Below are 24,195 nucleotides of genomic sequence, written 5' to 3'. Positions count from 1 at the left end.
GGTGTGGGAATTCGTATAAACGATGATGAATGTGCAAAAATCAGCGAACTGATGAGAGTCTGTCGTTTTCCGATTCGAACTCCCGGTTGAAATAATTGAAAATAAATGATGTCACACGGTGAAGTCTGGAAAATCTCTTGTTCATTGGAACAGATTGTCAATGAGATATATTGCACGTGACATTTATGCACGTGTCGCTAATACTACATGCATGAGCACTTTTGGCACGCTCCTCGAATTGCGGTTGAACGATAATTCATGCTACTGGTATTAACATTAATGGCCTACACCCTAATGATTGTTTGCATTAATTTGCATAATAGGGGCAGCACAGTGCCAAACAACAATTAGTACACTGCAGCGGCTTAAGCGGCAACATAATCGATTTCAATAATTCGTTGTAGCTTGGCTGTGGAGCTGTCCTCATTTAAACAAATAAATATCTGTTATCTTCAGACGAGTTGAAACTGATACCAAGCAAATTACCGTTATGTTAACAGTAACAAAAGATGCTATGTCTGCAATAATAATTTAACCTAGTTGAAGCGCTATGCTCGATTAACGCTTACCAAGAGCTCCACGCATGAGAGCGAATAATTTCTTATCAGATTCTCACAATCATCTCAAATTGTTCACCGGATGACTGGGCTGTTTTGGGCTACTAGCCTGTTTGTGATGTCGAGTCTAGACTTTAAGATGAGAAGGGCAATAGCACACACTCCAAATAGTTTTAGTGGATTTATTATTTTTTGCATCACAGCCATTCGCTGGATGAAAAGTTTAGCGTATTATAAGCACGGTGTATTTCGAATATTGCGATTCCGTTTACTTCAATCCTAGAAAAAATTGTACAGAGGTTTCCCATCCCAACAGGTCAGAAACTATACATTTTGATGAAACCTAGACGAAGTTGATGTCCTGAAAGTAAACAATTTTGTTTACCTGGTGATACAAGTCACGCGAAAATATTCAAAATGCGATATTGGCACAAATCACCAAAGGAAGTTTGATTGTGGCTTACGTACGTTGTTTAACTCTTTATGGAACTACAAATTTTGAGAAATTGATAAAACTTATTCTGAACCTCGTCTAGGAAACATAATAAATTTTTATACCAAACTGTTGAACATTTGAAAAATATCCAGCATTGTCGAATTCGAATACTAATGCCACTTGGTGAAAAACTTAAGAAATTTTTCCCACCGTTTGTAAGATCTTGGTCTGCGGATCAACTTTGCTGAAAACAGTAATTTTCTTTATTGCTGGAGTCCCGAGATAAACCGAGATAAAGTTAACAGTTCACAGTCACAGGAGTTGTACAAAATACAACAGCGCGAGCAACGCAGGGTTAAAGGAACGCATTGAGTCTTCGCGAGGGACAGCTATAATATGGGATAGTACTGGCAATGAGGAACGAGTGAGTAAAGTAGAGCAAGCTTTGAAGGAAGGGTAAACCAAAACCAAATACACAGAAGCACGCATAAAATTTAATAAGCATGCAGTGCGGGTTATACAGTAAACACCGGGGCGATATAACCCACGCTCTTTCGGTTGATACCCGAATGTTTTACTCACTAAACTACTGTACCGCCCGTTATTATAAGGTGGTATAATACCTAATTTTATTTTATTCTTCCCAATTCCCGTATACGTGCTACACATTTCCCAATCGACGATTTTGTATGACTGTTCTATATTTCTATTGCTGAGAAGATAGAGTATAATCTATTCGGTCAGTACGATAGAAACAAAGCAGTGCGTTGCCGACGGGAGGATTATGCGGGAGAAGACAGAATATGGAGAATACAACAAAATTAGCTATTAGACTACCTAATATGACGGGCGGCAGTAGTTTAATGAGTAAAATTTTCGGGTACCAATCGAAAGAGCGTGGGTGCAAGGCCAACCTACCGTTGCACAACCCGCTTTTTACGCGAAGGATACGTTCGGCGTAAATCAGAACCGTGTAAATTCCAAAATTCGCGTGAAAAAATCTTCGCGGTTTTCAAACTTACGCGTGTAAATGACCCAAAGAGCACGTCCGCGTAAATTCCCAAAATTGTCGTCGCACTCGGTGATCTACTGTACTATGCGTGATGTATGGGTTCGTTACACGGTTTGTTTTTTCGATTATTTAGAACGGGGCAACTTGGACAACATTCATTTGTTTCTCAATACATTTTAGAGGGGCCCGACATTCGTCACGTACTTTGTAAATGGTCCCAAAGTGCACCGTTCTTGAGTAATCGAAAAGGACAAACCGTGTAAAAAAGACTTGAGTGCACCGGAGAGAAGACAGATATACAAATGGGTTGGGGACAACAGGAGAGAAGCTGACAAAGGGAGTAGACACATTCAAATGAAGAAAAAGGGTTTTGTTTCTTGCATTATAAGAATTTTCGTTACAATTACAGATGTACAAGGGGCTGAGGGACAAAGGATCCCCAAGTAAGATCGGACAATCAGCTAGTAAAAAATAGGAGAGTAAATAGAAAATAAAACTATAGAAAAGAGTGATAAGAAAATAAAAAAAAGAGATAACAAAAAAAAAATAAATTGAACATAATAATGGAAAATAAAAAATAGATAAAAGAGAAAGCCAAAAATAACAAACAAATTAAATGTGAATTAAAATAGAAGATATAAAAATTGAAAGCATAAGACAAAAAATAGAAAACAGTAAGAAGAAAATAGAAAACAGCAATCCAGCAATCTTATGTAAATTTGTGATGACAGTTCGCATAGCATGTATAATGCGCAGGATAAAAATAGTAAGATGCATGACCAATTACTTATAAGACGTATTGAACTTGATCCAAACAAAAAGAATGGCATATTCATGTTTGATTAAATGCACAAATCTTGTACCAAACAAAAGGAATACTGAATCGAAATATTTCACTGTCTGCCGTTTCTTCCCGTTGAGAACCCCAATTGTGCTGTTCCGTTATAAAAGCACAAACAAAAAGCCATTATAAATTTATAAGTTTCTTTTCGGCACTTTTTCCTACTACATCCGACTAAGAAGCGATATAAGATATGACACCGGCTTCTAGTTACGAATCATTAGATGAAGAGGTCCGTCGGGGGGACAAACGGAAACAGCAACGGTTTGTTATCATTTTTGCTCCGGTCCCTTTGGGGGCTTTTCCTAGCTAGTTGGAAAAGTTCATCCACCCGTCTTTTTCATGGCGTGTGAAAAAAAAATGTTGCAACTAGTGTTAGCTGAAGTACAGAAACAGGGTACAGGGACCAACGGACCGCCCGGCCGAGGGGGAATGTAAAAGTCAAGTGGTTGTTCTTTTACTACACGTTGTATTCAAGTGTGCGAATGTGTACACGGCAAAACTGTCTTCTTCCATTATTAATGCTCCATCCGAGCTGCTGTTGCTGTTGCTGGTTTGCTGGTGCATTGTGCTTACCACTTTTATGATAACTGGCACATAAGTGGGTTTTGAAAGGATAGAAAAAAAACACTGTCAGGTAGGGGAGAGAATGAGTGTCATTCGCTTTTGCCCCTTTTCTTGTTACAGCCTTGTTGCACAAAATGCAGCACTCTCGAGTGCTGAAAACCAGAATAAATAGATAAATTACGCTTGAGGGGGAAATTATCGTTGCGAAAAAAGGATCCTTTTGCAGCGCTACTCTTCTTGTTAGGGAATATGTAATTGGCCTGCTTTTCACACGTTCAAGTGGATTACGAATTCATTGTGACGTTTAAAAATGTTTTCACCGCAAAAGAACTAAACGAAATGGCGAGGTTGAAATGCTACAACAAGGCTTTGCCTTGAATTTTAACGAATACCAAGTGCTTCCCAATGTTGGAAGTGTTGATGAACAACTATGCATGCTTGGGTAACTGTCCGGTCGAAACAATTCGAGAGGATCATAGCTATATGGCACTGGTAGGTTGTGGCCTGGAACCGTTGAACTCAACAGCGCCATGGAACATAAATCATTCACTAATTTTCCGCCCGCAACAGATCGAAGCTTGGCGTTCTCACATTACGACGATTGCCATTCGAGGACATTGAACAATCGCGCTCCACGGCAATTTCTCGGTGATTCTAATTGATTTGTTCAGTTCCGCATCATGTCTATCTGGAATCTGCGTGCGGGCCATAAATCTTTCCATTGTGCTCGCACTGTTTGCCGATTGTTGCCGAGCGCATCGGGGCGTATTTGGCCTTCACAAACGGAATAAGTTAGTCCCTCCCGTGCGCGGGACAAAAGTCCCTGAAACCACACTCGCCCGCCCCCATTATGCTCCTTCCCATTAGCGGAAGAGAGTGCCGATAAATCTCGGCAACGGCCGAACGTACAGGTTTATGTTGTCCTCCGCTGTCAGAGCACCACGGAAACCACGGTGCTGCTGTTTACAGGTGTGTCGTAATTTCGTCCCTCCGTGAACGACGGCAGCAGCAGATTCAGGACGGTGGCTGGCATTTAGTTGCATATCCTGTCCTGCTTTTAACGATGGTACAGTATTGATTGGACCCATGGGTGACTGAATATACAACGGTCACGGTTCAGGGGAACTGTGATGATGCCACACAACCAGGGGCGTATCGGTTGCATCACGATGACGTTTAGGAATTGCTTTTTGTTATCCACCATTATGTCGTTTGTTTTTCAGAATCACTAGGTAATAAAAAATTCTTTTCGAATTGTTTCGTAGTTAAGAATGTTTTTGCTGCATATTTCCGACAGTGAAGTTTACCATGGTGCGTTTCTACTTGCTGCAACAGGATTTCAGCACAATTGTCACGACTTTCCAGGTTATGTTTGATCAGGGGAGTAAACTGTAAATTTGGGTGAAGTTGATCACCTTTTTAAATTTTTTTAAAATCAGTCAAAATTATTTTGCAACCCAAATGTTTTTGCGTGACTCAGTTTACATTTAAATCGGAAAGTTGTAGTATTATCGCATATAGCGGAACGATTTCACCCGAGATCACGGTACCCTACGGCTGCAGCCGTGAAACGATTTCAGCCGTCAATTTCGCACAGCAGCTCCAGGTGGTTTAACACACAGAGCAATTCATCAACAATTGAGCCGCGCAACACAAAAGGCCACCGACAAGCACATACACACACTAAAAGCCAACCGACAGAGTATTTCGCGGTTAACCTCACCGGATAAATTACCCGCCAGCACTTGCGGTTGAATGTTCTTTAAACGGAAAGAGCTTTAAACCGTCGGAAATTTATAAACAATACACGGTTGGAGGTGTTCACCGCTCTCTGGATCGCTTGTGACAATTTAGAACGATTTTGAAATTCATATACCCACCTAGTTTACTATCAATTCAAAACGATCTAGCACAAGCAATCTATTATCGACATTCGCTTTGAAGATGAACCAAATTGAAATTCTGGCTAGATGACGGGTGACTTGTCCCCAAACGAAAGGTGCTTTTGTCTGGCACAACAAAGTGTTCTAACATTTTATGAAGCTAATTTGTTAAAAACATGTCCGGTTTTCCGAGAAGTTCGCAGATCTTTTGAACTAATATTTCTCACGTTATACCGGACTGAGTCCCACTGAGAGAACAAGTTTTCCCATGCATGCCACCATCAGTAAAACTATGATATGCATGTACTTACCTCCTCGGAGAGCACCTTAGACCACCGGTAAATTCTGACGACGATGTCTAACGAGCACCAGCCAGCATGTGCGACGACAGACAGACGGATGAAAGCAAAACTTTTTCCTTTCAAACAAACACGCCAGCCACCTATTGTAGTTGCGACCCGCCGTTGCCGTTGCCGTTGCCGTTGCCGTTACTAACCGGGCATTCAGGGCACGTCGGGTTCTAATAAATTATGCGGCCTGGCGGAACTGTTGTACGCAGGCACGGAACAACAAAACGGGAGGAAATCCTGCAAAGAATAAATAGAAAATTGCATGTTTGAATAGTTTTAATTAAAGGTTTAAATTGTTTATCATTGAAGCGATGGAATGGGGTTTGTTTTAATGCTATAACGGCAATTGTAGTTGCTGATATATATGCTAGTTTTGTATCCAAAAGGTCGATTTAACTGTTCGAACCAGCAGTATTAGGACTGTAACTGAGAATGGAATTGGACTTGAACTTGAGACTTAAACATGAACTGAAAATAAAGTTAAAATTCAACTTTAAAGTTTAAATTGGACTGTAATGCCAATAATCAAAAGTAGGAAACACAAAAGACAGAATTTTAGTTGGAATTCAAAAAATACAAAAGTTAAAAGTTAAAAGTCACAAGTCGAAAACCAAAGAATAAAAAAAATTAAATTCAAATGTTTGAAGTTAAAAGTCAAAACTTAAAATACAGAAGCAAAATAAAAAAAACGAACTTCTAATACTAAAATCAAAAATGAATCAGCGCCAAAACTTTGAAAGCAAAAGACGAAAATCAAAAGTAAACAGTCAAAAATTAAATACTGAAAATCGAAAGCTATCAGTCAAACATCAGGACAAAATTTTACTTAAACGTCAAATATCTAGCGCCAAAAGTTAAATTAAAAAATTAGAAAACAAAAAGCAAACTAAAAAAGCAAATTTAAAAAAAACATGACATGACCTGAAAATACACGTACCTGAAAACAGGCACAGGCATGTTATTTGAAATTAGAATTGATATTTTTCGTCACTCGTTTTACCTCTTTTCTGTTCGATTTTTTCTCTTAATCCGTCTCGTTTCTTCGCGTTTTGTTCCGTTTTTCTGCTTTTCTGAACCTTTTTGTTGGTTTCTTGCTCTCAGTTTCCCTCCGTTTTCCTCTTTTTTTTCGCGGTTTTTCTTTTCTTTTGTTTCTATCTTGTTTGTTTTACTTCTGATGCTCCGTGTTTTCGTCTTTTCCGACACAGAATTGTTTTTGTTCTTATTTTTATTTTTATTTTTTCTTGCCCTGTTGGGATAAATCATTTGCCCGTTGTCTGTCTCATTTTTCTCCTGTTAAATTCCGTTTGACCTGTTTCTCCTATTTTCCTCGTGTTCTCTATCGGTTTTTCTTCTCTTTCGCTATTCTTCTTTTTGTGAACGTAGGTGGAAGTTGATCGGACATAGCTAGAGGAAAGGAGCGAACGAGATCGGCAGAGAAGCACTCGGTTGGAATCCGAAGGACAGCGTAGAAGAGACAGACCCGTAGAAGAGCCTCATGGCGACGCAGCTTAGACTACAACATCCGGGCTGTAGACGAGAGCCTGTCTGGGCGATCTCTGATTTTATCCCTTTGTTCTGCCGTACTGTCGGACATGGACAAATAAGTAGGTAAGTTATTCTTCTTTCCATTTTGGTTCCTCTTGTTTTCTGCTCCGTATTTCTTTTCTTTTCCTCTCTCTCTCGTTTTTCCTTTTTTCTACCCGTGAGAGGAAACGCTTTCCCTGGTTTATTTAATGCTGATTTTCCTCTGTTTTCCCCGGTTTCAGGCCCGGTTTTCCTCTTTTCATGTCTCGTTTCTAGTCGCATTTCGATTTTTTTCTTGTCCTGTTTTTCGTCTTTTTTACGTTTCATTATTTCTTTTCTATCCCATTTTTCGTTTGTTCCATTCTTCCTCTTATTATGTCCTGCTTATCTCCATTTCAATCACGTTTGTCTGTTTTTCTTGCCGGAAATCGCGCTTACTACGGATTCCACCAGACCCTAAGGTCTGAGAAGTTTCACCTCCGTACCAAATGTATTATGGAAAAAACGCTAATAAGACCGGTGGTCCTCTACCTCTAAGGGGACCCAACGTTAACAATTCTCGACGGGAACTTGAAAGCACTGGCCATTTTTGAATGTCGTGTGCTTACAAATCGGAGACTGACAGCCATGGACCGAGTTTGCTGGCGGAACTATTATTATGCACATTAAATCCTGATGGACATCGCATCGCAGCAGGATAAGGAAAGTATGTTTTCTTCTTTTCATTTTTCTTCTTTTTCTGTTCTCTGTTTTCCCCTGATTTTGCTCCCGTATTTTCAACTTTTCTTTTCCTCCTTTGCCATCTCATTTTGTCCAGTTTATTCTCATATTCTTGCTCGTTTTCGTTAAGGGTTTTCCTTCTTTTGTTAAATTTGTTTATTTTCTTCCGTTCGTCATTTTTTACTGTTCACACTCTACGTTTTTGTCTTTTGTGTGATTCTGTCGTTTCTTCTTTTCCACTTTTTTATTTTTTATGCACCGTTTTCCCTCCCTTTCTATCAATTTTTTTTCTTTCGTTTGTCCTCTTTTCTATCCCGTTTGTTCAATTTTTGACACGTTTTCCTTCATGCTCTTCCCAAGTAGCACTTGTAACTAATCATAAAAATAAAAAAATACAAAAAGGTTGCACAGCAGTTACATTAAGATACTTGTAACGAGTTAGGTTACATAAAATTAAAAATAGTTACTTTTTAGTTTTCTAGTGACAAAAATCTCAAAAAGTTACCAGGTAGTTACCAAATGACCAAATTGAAACCTTTTTTTCGAACTGTCAACAACTTGGTCGTCGCAAAACAGTCACCTTTCAGTTACGAGTTACCAAATAGTTATCAAGTGACACAAATGAAACCTTTTTCCAAACTGTCATCAACTTGCTGGTCGCAAAACAGTTAATTTTCCGTTACGAGCAGTTACGAAGTCAAAAAAAGTCGGCTAGTAACATTTTCGCAACAATTTGTTCACTGTTCCTTGTAAACACAACGGATTAAGGAAAAACTAGACCTGAAGAATATTGCTAATGGTAAAGATAAACAATTGGTACACGGGTTGTGAAATGCTCTTGTAAATGCGTTTATTTACTTAATTGATGGTACTTGGAATCTTCCCCGCCCAGACATTGGTATTAAGTAAACAAATGATGATTATTCTCAAACGTCAAAACGATCAAGTTACATCGAAACGAAACCGGCAATGAAAATAGGTTACAGTGTAACTTAGAAATGATGACATAAGAAATAAGTGACTACAACAGATGTAATATTGGTTACCGTATAACCGATACCGTAACCAGGTCGAAGGCTAAGGTTACGTACAACTAGAATGTAACTGTAACCTTCTATGATTAACACTGGTGGTAACTGTTTTATTCAAACTGAAACTATTCTTTGATATTAAATTAACACTTTCTTTTCACAACAATCACTAAAAAATACCTTTTCCCGATATCAACAATGTGAACAATGAACAATGGCTGCTTAAAATCATTTCATGCAATATGCCGAAAACGATACAAAACTTCAAGGACGATGGTGTAGTAGTTAGAACCAAAGGCAAAATGGCTATGAATTTTACTGTGATAGAAGTGATAGCGAAAACAACTTGATTTTTAATGGTTTCTAGGTGAATGCTCCACTAATTCATTATTGCTAAGAATAAATTTAAAAAATCAAAAAATTAAAATTTAAATTTTTATATTTGATTTACAAAACATCAATTTTCAAAGAAGTAAGTAACGAAAAGCTATATTAAATAAGAGCGCGTGAATTTTTCAAAGCTAGAATCATGCATTTCACCATAAATTTGAAACTGCATTAAAATTTGTGTTGAAATAATAATTTATACACTCTTCTATATTCAACAGTTAAATTTACTGCTTGACGTTGACAGCCATAGATTGAAATAATAAACCTGCTGCATTTTCGCTATGCAATAAAAGTTACAAGATAACTAATTTGCCATCAATTGAAAGTCAATTTACAGTTTATGTGTAACTTCAATAGTAACCATTTTGTAACTATACATGTTACATATTGGTTATTGAGTAACTGTTAATGCAACCAGATTTAGTTACATAAGTTGCGCTATTTCGGTTACACAACTGTTATATTTTAGGTTACTGTAACCGAAGTTTTACATTTAAATTTGTCGCATATCAGCCGCTGCGACTCAATTGTGACAACGTGTGCTACTTGGGTTTCCTGTTTTTTCGCCTATTGTCTCATGATTCATTTTTGCGGAAAGGAGCAAGAGACGAACTACTTTTAGATCCACCGATTACCGATGTGAATTTACTAAGAATTGAGAAAATTTACACAAGAGACTGTTTGCTCTACGTTGTTTGATTCATGAGACATGAATGTTTGAATCAGGCAAATTGATTGCCGAATTGGCAAATACTAGAAACTGAACTGAGAATTTGACTTAAAATTAGAGTTGAACCTGGAATCGAAATTGAATATGAAAGTAGACTTAAAATTGAACTTAAAATCGGAATTTAAAAGGGGTTTAAAATTGATTTTGAAATTTCACTTAAACACGGATTTGAAAATGAACATAAAATTTAATTTGGAACTGAACCTACTTTTAGGCAATTATATTTAATTAATTACTCACCATAGGTTACGCATTTAAGATCTAATTGGTCACAAAAGTAAACTCTGATTACTACGCACTTATACGGCTTACAAGAAACCCCTTGCGCACACGATTTGTTGTTGCTTTTGGTGGTTTTCTCACTGTGCTGTTGTAGTGTTTTTCGAACTGGTGGAAAACAAGCCACTACACAACCACAAATTAGTAATCTCTATCAGCAAACTGCACGTTCCCTTTCGCTACTAGAAGTAGAGTACGCCCTCTAGCATTTCTAAATAACTCAAGAACTAATCAAGTAAATGGAACTAGATTTGGCATGTGGAGGCTTTTGGAAGCAGGGTTTTTTTCAATGGAGGATCGAGACCCCTCCCCCATTTGGGAGGAGGGGCTTTCACATAATTGAAACAGAAATTTCTGCATAAGTCGTGAACCAATCAAGCAAATGGAACCAAATTTAGTATGTGGAGGTTTTTGAAAGCAAGAAATGTTTCTATGGTGGTTCAAGACTCTTCCTCGCTCTGGAAGGAGGGACTCACATACAAATTTCAACCAGTCATGAGAATTATCCAGCCAACTAAAAGCCAAAATGTGCATTTTTCGGGTAAGAAGCATGTTCTGATAGAACATTTGAACCCCTCCTTAGTCAAGAAAGGGGGATGCTTGAGCTACTCTCAGTGTTACCTTATGCAGGCTATAACACGCTACAGTCTAAAGCAACTTAAATATTTCAATTTAAAACGGATGAAACAATTTCATTGATCGATGTTCAAATATCACATTAAGTTGCTAGTACATTATCAGAACGTTCGTGGAGTGCAAATAAAAATCGATGCTTTTGTTCAGTCCAGCATCCTACGTAAGAACTACGCAACATTATCAACAAAAACTTGACTTTTCTAGTTAGTGTTCACGTCCTCAAAAATGTTTCAGTCTTGTATCAACTAAGCAAAATGCAAAAAAAAAAACAGTGCTAAATCAGCTCAAACAAAGTTAAAGTGCAAGCAAAGAAACTGGAAAGTGGCTTTTATTATTTAAGATATTTAAAAACACAAACTATCAATCATATCGCGGGGCTACCCATATGGCAAAGTGCTGGAAAGCGACCAAGAATGATGTTTGAGGATTTACGGTTATTACCGAATGACGGTTATGCCAAGTGACCTCTTATGATTATGCCAAATGGGCGGTTCCCGTATTTTTCTACAGTGGATTTTACGTTTTGGATTTATAGAATTTTTTTTAAAAATATTTCAATCAAATTAAGTATACCTAACAAATTAATCAACATGATTCAATAAGCCTTTATCGCTGGTGAGGTGAGGACTTTTGTATTTATTATTCGGGTTTTTAGTACGCTTTAAAAATTACAATTACAATGATTAATATTAAGGTTTTTTAACACATTAAAATAAATCACTGGTCCCGAAACCGGCACATCGTTTCGATCGAGCGGATTTATTGTGTTCAACCTTTTTGGCCTTTTTTCTGTCTGTCTCTCTCCCTCTGGTAGCCACATTTCATCGGAATATCAATTGTGCATAAATGTTTTCATTCAACTTCACCAGTTCTTCCATCGTTTGATTAATTGAAATTCAATTTCCCAAACCCCGTTTCCGACCCAACGATCCCGGCCAGCCGCTGGGTCGCGCGATGCAATTAATGAGTTTCATTTCGGAGTCCGGCTTAAAGTATTTTCAATTTTATTTACGCACAGACGCGGTTCGACGCTAAATAATTGATCGATCGGACATGACAGGCCAGGACAGGCCAGGCCAGGCCATTCACCGTCGCCCGGTAGGTAAACAGCAGTGCACAGCACAGCCAGTAGCACGAGCGCCCCCCAAGGAAGCTTGCGTGGTGGTGACACAGTCGGACAATATCAACAACACCAGCAACAAAAGTCAGCAGCCTTCATCCGATAAGCTCCGATGTTTTTGTGCCGTCGAATCTGGATAAAATCAACAGGGTAAATCGCTGGATTATTACCGCTCGGAACGGATACCGATACTAGCTGGTTGTTCGACAACACGATGCAAGACCTTTCGCTTTACGGTGGCACTCCCATTGTTGTTCGTATTGCCATTGCCCTGCTTTTCCATCGGTTTTCGATTTATATGTTCGATAAAAGAGCAAATTAAACACCACCCCTACCACGAGCCAAACATTGCTCCCATTATTCCGATAGGTTCGTTGCGCAACAATGCTGTGGGCACACGATCGGAAACAGTCCCCGGAATGGACGGTATTGGGTGGATGCATGTCCGGATTGCAGTACGGACGATGGTTGTTGGGTTGGGGGTGGCTCACAATTAGGGTGTGGCCAAATCTCATCCCATCTGAACAAAAAAAAAAGTTTTTCTGTCCACGCTCACGCCGATGATGAATGATGACGGCGAACAGATGCAACCGTTGGTTGCTACGAAATGCATCAGGACAGCAGTGTAAAATATAGTCAATTTTTACTGTTCGTTTATACCGAAAAGTTTGTGTTTTGTTTTCTCCAGCGAAATGCGAGTGACAACCCGCTGTCGGGTAACAAACGAGCTCGGTATAGCAGAGCAGCATATGTTGCACGTGATTGTTTTCTAATATCAATGAAAATGTCATTTACTTGAACTTTTTCTAGCGTGACAACAAATTTTACTTTTACAGTCAAACATTCCGGCCGAACGTGTCCAAGCATTATTGAAGGGGAAATTCCACAGTTCGATATTACTTCTAGGGAATTCTCTACATAAATGAAGCCAATTAGGAGAGAGTGTGTTTATTATAGGTACTACCTACAGTACAGCGCTCCCGATGTTGGCCTGCAATCTCTGGGTCGAATTTAGTCGTCATTACTGGACGCTATCGTATCGTTCCCTAGGGATGGGGTGCACACTGCAGCAGTAGCCTATCACTGGATATTGCCCCCGAGGGAATTGCATCGCACCGTTTGATGGTGATAGCTCCCAAATTGATGGACATTTGCAGAGGTGCTGCTACTGATGGCCATTGCGTTAAGAGTGGGTTGGTCGGTTCGCTTGATTGGGCTCATTATAATTATTATTTGTCTGCGTTTACTGAAGGCTTGCACTGGGTGTTGTGGGTTCAAATCTGGTTATAATCTCTGATTATAGCTTGGTTCGACCCATGCACCTTCCAGCATTGGACAAAAGGTAGGAGTCACAACGACAACTTGTTAAGCGTAGCTGCCAATTACCCCTCCCCCTCCCTTCCTTACCACTCTCTCCCATCCACTCCAAAAAATTTTTTAAATACTTTCCCCTAACGTCCCTCCATCAATTGTAGAACCATCGTTATAAAAAAAATTCTTGTTTGTCAATTTCCAATCTTTAAATCATAAACTTTTCTTGATAACGTCTTTTGAGTTCTGGCCGGGATATTTCCGTTTTCCTGAATATTTACTTAGTCCACTGATTCCCATCTCATAAACCAAACAGCAAACAGTTTCTCACCAAAGCACGTTCACAATCACAATTCTAAGCACATTCACAATTTCCCACTAAATTCAAAAATAAATAAATAGAGGAAGTCCGTCTTTTGCTTCTGAAGAACAAACAGGCGATAGAGAAAAAGCATTAAACACACACACGCACACAGCTCAATTCGTCGAACCTTATCGATTGGTTCATGTGACCAATTTCGTGTTTTCAACAATTCAAACCGGACAAAAACTGTAAAAACCCGATTTAATCCACCTAGTGGTGAAAAGAACCTTTGTTATACGGTCTTACTTACTATTTGAGATAGAAATCGACACATCTTCGTAACATAATTCATCTATTGGTTATCGTTACGTAGTGCGTTGGTTTACATAAAATTTTTGAAAATTGAATAAGTTTACAAAATTTGAACAAAATAGAAACACTTTAAAATTTTGATAAATCCTTTTTTCGTGAAATTGCTGAGTAAGGATAAGTAAGTTGTTATTAATCTGAGTAAGTGCAAATAAAAGTAAGTTGTAAGAGGAAATCTTATGCTTTAGCATATACATTGTCTAGTAAAGGTCTAGTTTATAGGTTTTTGAACTATGCATAGTTTCCTGTAATGCCATTCTATTTGAATCATATCAATAGAGTTTTCTTGAATAATTTTAATCAATTTTTATTAACCTTCGGCTACTCACGCTGTTGTAGTTTATACAACATGTGTAGGTTTTTCAACGCCATATTGTTATAAAGTTACAAATCGTTGTTTAACAAACGTATATTCTTCAACAAACTTATTGTGAGCAAAATATCATAATTATTTAATCAATTAATAATTGAAATTGTTGGGAAATGTATGCAGCAAAACTATCAGCAAATGTAAAATGTTTAAAATTTATCCGTCTGCTGGTAGTCAAGTAATTCGGAGTCAAAATTAGGGTATTCCGTATAATCAAAGTTCTACAGTTCCTAAACAAGCAAACATACAGGTATAGTATTTTCAGCAAAGTTGTGTATTTTTACTATTTGTACAATTTTGTAGTACATGAAAAAGTCATACAACAATTACAAAAAGAGCAAAAATAGAAAAACTGATTTTACAAATTTGTATACAATAAATAAGATATTCCTATCTTCGTTGCAGAGATAGAAGGTTACTGTCTTTAGCAAAGTTTCTTGAAATAATATGCTCTATAACTTTGCAGAACACATCAATGTGTTATATTGACAATGAAGAAAAATATTTTTTTAATTCACTTTTAAGGGGATTAATCAAAATTTAAATTGCACCAGACGATAAAACTTTCAATTTCAAGAAACTCTTCCAAAGGTTCGACAAACCTAAAACCAAGTTTTCCCAGTCAAAACTCTAGTGCACACGTTTTCTTTGGTTTGGTCTATTGTGCGCGCGAGTAACCGTGTTACAAAAGTTGGCGCGAGTGGTCGAGGGTTAATATCTTTTGACCGGTACCACCAATTCTTATGAAATTTTGCATATATATTCGTAGTGTCAAAACCTCTCGTTTGATATTAAAATAATTGAAATTAGGTAAATTATGTTGGTTAAAATCATTATAAATTATTGTTAATTTTGGTGTGATGTATACGGTTGCTCATAACTTTCAAATTAAACGTCCAATCAAAAAATCATTCAATAGTGATCTATTAGGATATATTATATTTCAAATGAGACTAATAGCGCATAAATCGGTTTGGCCATCTCTGAGAAACAGGCGATAATTATTACCTTGTCAAAACAGATTTTTTAAGCATAACTTTTAAACTACTTGTTTGTTTTCAATTAAAAAATCCTGAATAATTTAGCTTTAATAAGGGCTTTCATTTGATGCTAAGATCGTTGTAATCGGTCGTGTAGTTCTGGAGAAACCCGAGTCACGTATTTTTCACATTTTTGTCTATAACTTTTAAACGAAACGTCGTGTCACGAAACAACTCAATAGTGATCTACTAGACAATAATACCTTTCAAACAAAAGTAATAGCGAACGATTCGGTTCAGCCATCTCTGAGAAACAGGCGATAGAAAAAATCATTACATACATACACACACACACACACACACACACACACAGACATTGCTCAAATCGTCGAACCCTATCGATTGGTATATGTGACTTGGCCCTCCGGGCCTCGGATCCGTTTCGTGTTTTTCGACCAATTTTTAAACCTTTGTTATAGTATAACAAAGGTAATATAGTATAACAAAGGTAAAAAGATAGAGAAAAAGAGAAAAACGCGAGAGAGAAAAAGAAGAAAAACTATCATGAAAAAAACAAAACGAAAGAAAAATCATGGGACTCAATGGGATGGAAGAGGGGCCATAAAAAGAGACAAAAAAGAATAGAATAAAGTGGGAGAAAAGGGTAAGCGAGGCAAAAAAGAGGAGACTGGACAGAAAGAGAGATAGAACAGAACAGAAAAGAAGAAGGATGAGACAAAAGAAGGAAAAAGGATAAGGAAATCGGAAACAAAAAAGTTCAAGATAATGAGAGAATGAAAAAAAAGTAATAAAAAACGAGAAAACGGGATAGAAATGAAGGAGAATGAAATGAGAAAATACGTGAACAAAAAAGAGAAAAGTGTAGAAAAAAACGGAAAACAAACAGGATAAAACAAAAAACTAAATGAGACGGAAAAGGAAGAAAAGCAGGACATAATAAGAGGAAGAACTGAACAGATGAAAACAAAAAATGAGACTGATATGGGGTAGACTGAGAAGCAGGTCCGAAGAGACGAAAACGGAACAGAAAAGAGGAAAATAAAGGAAAGGGTGATAAGCGGAAATAGGAAACAGCGGACAGAAAAAAGGAAAACCAAGCGAAATTAACGGGAGACGGCATAGACAAAGTGGAAAAACGGGAAAAAACGGAAAACAAGGCTAGAGCGGCAAAATGGAACAGACAAAAAGTGGGAGATAGAAAAGGAACCGAAGAACAAAGAGAAAAAGGAGCCAAAAATATAATAAACGTGACAGAAAATAAGAAATAAGAAATAACGGAGCACGGGAAAGTAAATTACAAAAAAATTAAGTAAAAATCAAGAGAAAGGCCGCATTGAAAATAAGAAAAATGGGGCAGGAAAAAAAGAAAATGATAGAAAAAGAGAAAAAACCGAAACCAGGAAATGGTACAGTAAAGAAGACAAACGAACTGAAAAGAGAAAAAAATAGAAGTGAAAAGCAGAATGTGACCAGGCCTGATCCGTGTTGGATTCTATAAACGTCTTTGTTTCATTACTTTTTTCTACCGTTCCGTACGTTAATTGTAAAAAACTACCGCTATAAAAAATTTGATTATATGCCTGACTTCACTAAATGTCAAGACAAAACAAGAGGTTGATCTATTCCACCGTTCGTTCGGTGGTTTGACGACAATACGACGAAGGAGCGGGCACAATTTGTGTCTAAAAATAACTCAACCCACCAGTGTTGGTGGAGTTTGCAGTACCTCGCACGCTTCATAAGAGGGTTGTGGAGTCTTTTGTCCAGGGTAGGCTCAAAAACGTAAAAAAGGTTTCGCCGATTTATAGTGATTACCAAGAAGAAGACTCGGGGGACAACAGGACAAAGGAATTGACAAAGGAAGTAGACACATTCAAATGAAGAAAAAGTGTTTCGTTTCTTGCATTATGGGAATTGTCGTTACAATAAGAGATGTATAAGTGAGTGAGAGACAAAGGGGTAAGAGCAAGATCGGGCAATCAGCTAGTATGATCATAAAAGCGAGTGTGAGTTTCTATGGTTGTATGTTCCAACACTACTCCAGAACGCCTTAACCGTTTTCTACCAAATACAGGTTCCTTGACATAAGAGAATCAGCGCTAGGGGGGAGGTTTACAAAAAGACGGGGGGGGAGGGGGTGGTTGGATGGTCCCCATGAATGGGGGAAGGTCCAAATAAGTTGAAGAGGTTGCGTTTCTCTTGCATTTAGACCGGTTGCAGTTGCACAAGTAGCCGGAAGACAGGAAAGCGGGGACTGAGTACACACTGAATAAAACGGTATTTTCTTCCGTATGGACATGAAAAAGTTTTTGTCAGAAAAACTTTTTTCCCTTAAATATGCACATTTTGTGATGTATGGAAGATTTATAGGCCACATAAATATCCATCTTAAAAAAAATTCATCAATTTCTGAGATGACAAAAAAAAAAGAAAAAGAATATCGATTTAAATTTCTAAAATGGTTTTTTTCAGTGTAGAAATTAATTTTAATTTTTTTCAGTATTTTTTTATGAAAATTCAGAATATTTTCTAAAAGTCACTCACACATCGTTTTTTTGTAGGTCCTATAGGTTTCGAGTTATATTTTTAGAGATAAAAAATTAAGAAAACGAGAGCCCTTTCCAAAAGTTAGTCTAGACCAATTTAGGAAAAACTTAGTATGCAAAGTTACTGATTTACATGAACTCTTTATATTCACAATGCTTCATTGAATTCTGAGAGAGTCCAACCTTTGGTCGAGTTGGCGTGAAATCCGTCTTTTGTTTCTTGCATTATTATGAGGATTTTCGTTATAATAGGATATGTACAAGTTACAGAGACATCCCGGATAAGATAGGGCAATTAGCTAGTTATGCAATAAATATATTTACTGGTATGGTACTTCACATGCAGTTTTGTTAATTTGCATTAATTTGATTACTTTTAATAGAGTATAGAGGTCATAATTTATTCCAGATAAATATTTGGTAGCTTATTTCCCCTCGAATTTTTAAAGGAAAGCAAATCATAAATGAACACGAAACCATACGCTGAATGGTAAATGAACTAGAGCAACTAGGAAAAAAGAATCATTCTACTAAATTCGGTAGGGTAATCTTACATTATTCCCTATAGCGAGGATTTCACCTTGCAATGGTATTAACTATTTCACGAAATAATAAAAGCTCTCCAAGCTCAATCATGCGATGAATAAATGGCTCAACCCAGTTTCAGCCCGAGCGGCTAGTGCCAGAAATACCCGCAAATTATTAACACCCGCCCCGCGGTACCTGCCTACCGCACACAAGTTGTTACCGTGGTTGTTGGAGAATTTTCCTGAAACGGGAACTATGCCATGCAACAGCTTGTCCGGACGGTTATTTCCCACCACCACCTATTTCCGTGTCCGTTAGGTATAAAACGGAATACATTACACTACCCGTTCCACACTGAACTTACTATTCAATAGTGTTTTACGGGTCAATAGCGACGTGAAGCTAGCTGCTATAGGTGGCTCGCGTTTTCACTCTGGCACACGAGCCAGCCGAGCAGTACAGCCCAGCGCACAGCAGGATAAATGGAAACCGTCGTCATTAGGCCTGTCTGAATTTTTAAAAAGTCGTCAACACAGGAAAGTAGACTCCGGCATAGAATTCTCCGAGTGGCTTGCCCCCCGCTAAAAGTTAAACGATTCGGTATGCAAATGTTTACCCGTTTCACCCGGGTTAGAAACATTTAGAAATTTGTACAGGTTTGTTCTATTTTCAACGGCAGAACCTTGAACTTGAACGATACTTGAACGAGTCCGGTTCTGAAGTATCCCGGGAAGTATTTTCTCTGTCATTAGGTTTTGATTGAGGGTCTTAACGTGGATTACTGCACTTGACGTTGATTTACTGCTTTATAACAGTTGAGAAATGAGTTGAAGTTTTTTTGCCTGTGAGGTTTATTTCGTTTAACACCCTCCGACGGAGTTTTACGATCAGATGTTATTACTAATTGATTTATGGTCACAATCAAACTCGTCTTTTTTTCTTTTCAAGGCCAATTTCTGTTTTGCTCTTCATAAATTGTATCTCAAAGCCTATATTGCGATGCGGCAACTTATCACTTCCAACCGAACCAACCGAACGCACTTTAATTGCCTATAAATCACGCGTTCCGTGTATCCGAGCTCGTTTCATCCTGTTTTGCAAGCAGCGCAGCTGGTAACTTTTATTTTGCAGATATTTTTTGCCAACAGTCGTGGCCATGTTTGACGTCCTACGAACTGGTCCCGAAAAAAGAAAATTGTAGAAAAAAATTAACCTAGCCTGAAATTATAATCGTCTTTAAAGTCGGACAAATTTAAAACTATATTGCAAAAGTGGAGCAATTACTTCCTCCAGTGCAGTGTACATATACATTGCGTCGCTTCCGGACAAACTTTTGCCCGCTCAGTGAACTGCTACGTACGGTTACGGACTAAGGACTACATAGCGCACTCACTAATGTTCCTTTGCAGCAATGGACCATGTCGCTGTCGGTGTATGTGGAAAATTTCGAAACTCTCCGCTGGCCATCTTCCATTTGGAACCCATTTCTCTGCATTCAGTGAGCCACATCATCCGGTGCGGCAGCAGCGGAGTTTTCTCGCCAAGGGACCAACCTTTCGTCCTTGTTGGCATTCATTGTTGCTGATGCGGATACACATCGCTGAATATTGTCGCACTATAAATGCACAAGTCGGGCGCGCCTAGGGACGGCTGGCTCCTAATATTCTATACAGTGGAAGCCTTTTCATTGCTCAGCACACAGGGGTAACAATGCTGCTGGCGAAATATTTGTTTTCTACTTTGAAAATGCTCAATTTGAACGCTTTATTGATACGTACTTGGGTGACGCCATACATCCGTGCGATTGAATGTGCGCTTGTTGGCTCGTAGTCAGCGACAGGAAACGACCGGAAAAGCAAATTGCTTCTGTAAACAGTTCAACTGTTTCAGCTGGTAGCACCCTGGCTGGTTGTCTTCATTCTACCAAAGCGGACTCACGCATCGAACAACACTATTTTGTGAGAAAATATTTGTTCTTTTGATACATACCTACGTGAAAGCCAGTAACCAGTAACGAGAAAGCCCCCGGAGTTTCGGGCTCTCAAATTGGAATAGCAACTGGATTCTACATTCAATTGTGGAAATTTCAGCTCAGGATCTCGGTGCAATATTTACCCAACGAATGAGATTTCTTCACTAGAGAAAATAGAACCGACTAGTAGCAGGAAACCGTCTCCCATCCACAATCTATCTTAAGGTACAGTTTGGTAGCCGGATTTCTGATTTAAGGAAATTGCTAGTTACATCTTACATATGTTCCATATGAGAAACCGAAATTTTTTGCCCATCCATTTTAATAAGATTGCTGGGAAAGTTTCAGAATATTGACGCAGAATAAATGCAGAAAGCAAATCATTGTTTGCCCCTTCTTGCAATTATCCTATATTGGCACATAATTATTAATGTGGTAGCAGCTGGCATACCGTATATGAAGTCCCATTTAGTGGCAAAAGCAGAGAGAATAATGGACCAAATTTCCGAGGCATACATTTATCATAAGATTATGTCAGGCCTAAAACATTTTAACACAATCTGGCTCTTTTTAAATAAAACCAATCATGAATGATTGATAATAATCTGAATTAATACATCTGACCTTCAATAAATATTCAGATAAACACTGAAGCTTTATGTTGCTGCTGTTTACCGCGGAAAATAAGAAACGTAAACAAAGTCGTTTATTTGGTTTGCTCCGGGTGGGAAGGCTGAAGCTTTATTGTGAATTATTTTTGTTTTTCAAAAAACTTTTCAACAAGATCAGCACAATCTATAGTGCGTGACACGTTTTATATTTATATATTGGCCTGGTAAAACGTAATTCTTACCAACTTATTGACAACAGAATATGATTAATTAAAATTATTTATCAGTATCAGTACTAAAATGTAATTGACTTTTTGAAATACGATGGCCATGAAGATTTTTAAAAAGTAAGAGGCGTTTGGCATAGACGATGGAATTGTCGCCAGTGTTTCGCCTGTTTGTCTATGATTTTAAAGGCCATGCTCTTCCATGGGTTTTCTGTCAAATTTCCGTAACATATTAAAATCCGTAGGCATTGTGTCTTCATCTTCTATGTTTATGTAAATAAACCACCGATAAATATCAAAGAAGTCAGGTTGGCTACGGGCAGAGCCCGTCAGCAATATAGAGATTGCTGACATCACACAAAGTGAAAAAAAGTAAACTCTGATTACTACGCGCTTATGCACCTTACTGAAAACCCTTTGCGCACACGCGATTTGTTGTTGCTGTTGGTGGTTTTTCCATTGTGCTGTTGTAGAGTTTTTGACACTGGGAGAAAACAAACTACCAACACAACCACAAATTGGCCATCTCTATCAAAAGAGCGCACGGTTCCTTTCGCTGCTATAAGCTTTTATATACACTTGGGTCTTTTGACGCAGGATTTCGTCTCTCAGGAAGGTAGCTGGTACATTCCAGAAAAATCAAAAAATGCGAGCGTCACGAAAAAAAGAAAGATTTTGAACGCTGATAGCATTGCCAATTATGAATGGATTTTGATGGTTTGAATACCAATCGATTTATAATAGATGTAGCAATTATGTGGTTTTTATTACAAGTTTCATTTCCAATCACTGGATAAGGAAAATCATCGCGGGTGTTCGGGAGAAGACTCCGTTCCTATGGAATAGACCAACCTCGTGTTTTGCCTTGACTTGACCTTCATTGAGGTCAGGCATATAAAACTTAATTTTTTATAACGATAGCTTTTTACAATTAACCTAGAGGACGGAACAAAAAAAGTAATGAAACAAAGACGTTTATAGGATCCAACACGAATCATGCCCGGTCCCATCCTATTTTTTCTCTTTTCCGTACCGTTTTCTTGGATTTTGTTATCACTTTTCTCCTTTTTCCTTCCGTTTTTCCTCTTTTTCTATCGTTTTCTTTATATCCGACCCTATTTTTTCGGATTTCCAGTCCTCTTTTCTCTAAGTTTTTACTCAATTTTTGTAATTTTCTCTTCCGTGCTCCGTCATTTCCGTTTTTTATCTTTTAGATGCCTCTGGTTTCTAATTTTCTGTCACGCTTTTTCTATTTTTGGCTCCTTTTTTACTTTATCGTCCCGTTTTCTTTTTTTGTCTCTCATTTTTTTTTCTCTTCCATTTTGCGTTTCATGCCTCGTTTCCCGTGTTTTCCTTTTTTTCTACTCGCTATTTCCTCTTTTTGTTTATCACTCTTTCCTTTTTCCTAAGAAAATATTTTTGGCCCTCATTTCCCATTTGTTTTTCTCTTTTCTGTTCCGTTTTTCGTCTCTTCAGGCCCGCTTCTCCCCCTTACCAGTCGTACCAGTTTTTTGTTTTCTTTCCCCTTAACTCTTTTCTTTATTTTTGTTTTCTTCCTGTTCAGTTCTTCCTCTTATTATGTTCTGCTTTTCTTTTGTTTTCCGTCACGTTTCGTTTTTCGTTTTATCCCGTTTGTCTTCCGTTTTTATTTTTTTTCTCCATTTGTCTGTTTTTCTGTTCACATTTCTCAGTTTTTCTGCTCCCGTATTTTCTTCTTTTCTTTCTCTTTTCTCTCCCGTTTTTCCCATATGTCTCATTTTTCTTCTTTTCTTTTTCGTTTATTGCTTTTTCTGTCCAGTTTCCTTTCTTGGTCTCGTTATCCCTTTATTCTTCTATTTTCTTCTTATCTTTCTATGTTTCCTGTTTCCTCCAATCAAGTCATGATTTTTCTTTCGTTTGGCTTTTTTTATGATAGTTTTTCTTCTATTTTTCTCCCATGTTTTCCTGTTTTGGTTTTGAGATGTGAATATGTGGATTCACTTTTTTTTTGAAATTCATAACTCTTGAATCACTGAACCGATTTTGGAACCAAATGAAAGGTATTTGAGCTTTTTAGTAAAAATATTTGCCTGGAGCTTTGTGATTGCGAAAATATTTGATATGTATAATTTTCAGTTTTTGAGATACAATTTTTCGAAAAAGTAAAGTTGTGCAAATATTATGGAGATGAATGGTCTTTGTTTTTACCTGTAATGAAACGAATATTTTCGGCAAGTAAGGCTGACGATATTGCTGGTTCGTCGCCAAATGGCAGACCAACTAGGAGGGAATAACAAAACGTTAATTGCAGCACCACTGGCTGCCTTTGGAAGAGCAATCGCCCAAACTCCCAGTCCAACCCGATGCTATTTTGGTATTCATCAAAAAACCCACACTTCTAATAGGTTCACATTGTGTCTGTTGTTCCATCCTTCGACCCTGCTGTTAGGTACATCACCTGTCATATGTCGTCGTCGTTCTGTCTGGACAGCACTACTTAGAGCTTCATTATGAGGTTTCTGTCTTAAAATAGTCGACAAGCCACGTCCACAGTTTGTCCTTGAGCAAACTCCTCCACGGGGAGAGGGGCACTATTACGTGACGCCGCAATTAGACTTACTATTTAATGTTTGACTAGGGTTTAGCTCGAGTCGGGATTAGCGTAGATAAGGACTAGTGGCATAAATTCAAACGTAACGTACAGCAAAAAATATTACACATGCACTGCTGGCGTCCTAGATCGACCCGAAGGTATGGCGGGCACGTTCTCGACCGTAACCTCACCACAGCGGAATAAATCAAAGATTTATCAGATATCGTGCTTGAAATTTTAACCATCCAGCAAGCTAGTAGTATCTCATCTGCATACACTAGCAGTTGAATCAAAACCGATGAATGGCG

General features: G+C 38.0%; 1 protein-coding gene across 2 annotated transcripts in view; it reads right to left on the bottom strand.

The window, feature by feature from the left end:
• LOC128744743 (tRNA-dihydrouridine(16/17) synthase [NAD(P)(+)]-like) overlaps positions 1–24,195 on the bottom strand; it is a 113,037-nt gene that overhangs the window by 33,000 nt on the left and 55,842 nt on the right. For both annotated transcript variants that reach the window (XM_053841953.1, XM_053841954.1), the window contains one exon: positions 5,608–5,883. The gene's annotated coding sequence lies outside the window, so the exon portion shown is untranslated. The remainder of the gene's footprint in view (positions 1–5,607; positions 5,884–24,195) is intronic.

This window comes from Sabethes cyaneus, chromosome 3 (assembly GCF_943734655.1).
Source record: "Sabethes cyaneus chromosome 3, idSabCyanKW18_F2, whole genome shotgun sequence".
NCBI lineage: Eukaryota > Metazoa > Arthropoda > Insecta > Diptera > Culicidae > Sabethes > Sabethes cyaneus.
This window is presented reverse-complemented; position numbering and strand designations above follow the sequence as displayed.